Genomic DNA, 1,172 nt, shown 5'->3' with positions numbered 1-1,172 from the left:
TCACAATTTCATTATTCAAAGACAAATGGACTAAGTGGATACCAACCCAAGTTGGCAGACACTTCCCTGAGGAAACGTCTGAGTGCCAAATCAGCACATGAGAAAAGGCCCAGCATTAGTCATTAGGAGAAAACAAACGAAAATCACAATGCCATACCACTGTATCTCCACGTGAGCGACTCCAATGTGAAAAACAGCCTCGGCCAAGTGTGGGCAAGGGCCTGACCTAACCGAAACACTCAGAGACTGCTGGTGGGTAGATACAATGGCACACTGACTTTGGGAAATGGCTTTGACCGTGTTGGTTGGAAGGACTTTCTACTCCCTTCAAGAGTTACAGTCTTAAGTGGAGAGCAAATGTTTTGAGAATGATGAGGAGGGCAATGAATGTACAAATGTGTTTTACACGATGTGTGTATGGATTGTGATAAGAGTTGTATGAGCCCCTAATAAAATGATTTTTTTTTTAAAGTTACAGTCTTGAAAAGACCCTGTCTTATAGAACCGCTGTGAGTCAGAATGAACTCAATGGCAGTGAGATTGGTTTGGGTATCAGAGGACTCAGCTTTTCCACTCCTAGAATCCTGTTCATAACTGCTTCATTTATAACACACTATAACCAACCAAAATGGCCATCTACTCAACAGGACCAGCTATCGTCAGGTCTAAGTTACTCATGGCAATCCCTTCTGGTGAGCCGCCAAGTCAACCATTCACTTAAATATTCCTCCACAATCAAGAGGAATAAACTCTTGTTCGACACAATGACCTGGCCAGATCTCACATTGATTAGGTTGAAGGAAAGGAACCAGGGCAAGATAAGTGCTTAGCATGGCATTTGATATTAAATTCTCAAAAGTTCAAACTAGTCTATAGTGACAAAGAGCAGATCGGTGGTTGCCTGAGGATGGGGGAGATGGATGAATTACAAAAGGGCATAAGGAACCTTTTGGGGATTGTGGTAGTTACATAATTTCCTGTGAACTTGAAGATGTAAAAGTGTAAGGGTGGAGTCTGTCCAGTCAATCAGATCACAGTCTGATGGTGCATCCTTGTGTGCGTGGCCTGCTCCTAAAGAGGGCTCTAGGAATCTCCCCCCCCCCACCCTCTCTCTGATGGTCCATCCTTGTGTGTGGGGCCTGCTCCTAAGGAGGGCTCTAGGATTCCCCCCC

The sequence above is a fragment of the Echinops telfairi genome, unplaced genomic scaffold (genome assembly GCF_000313985.2).
Source record: "Echinops telfairi isolate 266 unplaced genomic scaffold, ASM31398v2 ScPeMD7_20;HRSCAF=75, whole genome shotgun sequence".
NCBI classification, from domain to species: domain Eukaryota; kingdom Metazoa; phylum Chordata; class Mammalia; order Afrosoricida; family Tenrecidae; genus Echinops; species Echinops telfairi.
Note: the sequence above shows the minus strand (reverse complement) of the source record.